The following is a 537-nucleotide window of genomic DNA, read 5'->3' as shown; positions in this document are numbered from 1 at the left end:
GGGTCGGCTTCTTCTCTTGTGTAACAGTGATAGAACTAGAGAGAATGGCTTCAAGCTGCGCCAGGGAAGATTTAGGCTGGATGTTAGGAAATACTGCTTTTCTGAAAGAGTGGTCATGCAGTGGAATGGGCTGCCCGGGGAGGTGGTGGAGTCACCGAGCCTGGAGGTGTTCAAGGAACGTTTGGATGTTGTGGAGGGATGTGGTTTAGTGAGAACTATTGGTGATGGGTGGATGGTTGGACTGGACGATCTTGAATGTCTTTTCCAACCTTGGTGATTCTGTGATTTTGGGATATCCTGTGAAACGTGACTTGCTACAGAGGTGCGTAGCAAACTGCAGGCAGGAGCATGGGTTGGACGCCCACACCAAACACCACAGAAGACCACAGAACCGCGCGATCACAGCCCGCTTTCACTCCGCTCCGCCCGCTTCCCACGACCCCCACCCCTGACCTGCCCGCCCCCAACCCCAGCCCGCGGTGGGCCCCACCGGCACGGCCGCTTTAAGGCCGCCCCGCGGCGCATTCCACCCGGCCG

The sequence above is a fragment of the Centrocercus urophasianus genome, unplaced genomic scaffold (assembly GCF_019232065.1).
Source record: "Centrocercus urophasianus isolate 14NV4802_14NV808 unplaced genomic scaffold, USGS_Curo_1.0 seq_18, whole genome shotgun sequence".
Classification (NCBI taxonomy): Eukaryota; Metazoa; Chordata; class Aves; order Galliformes; family Phasianidae; genus Centrocercus; species Centrocercus urophasianus.
This window is presented reverse-complemented; position numbering follows the sequence as displayed.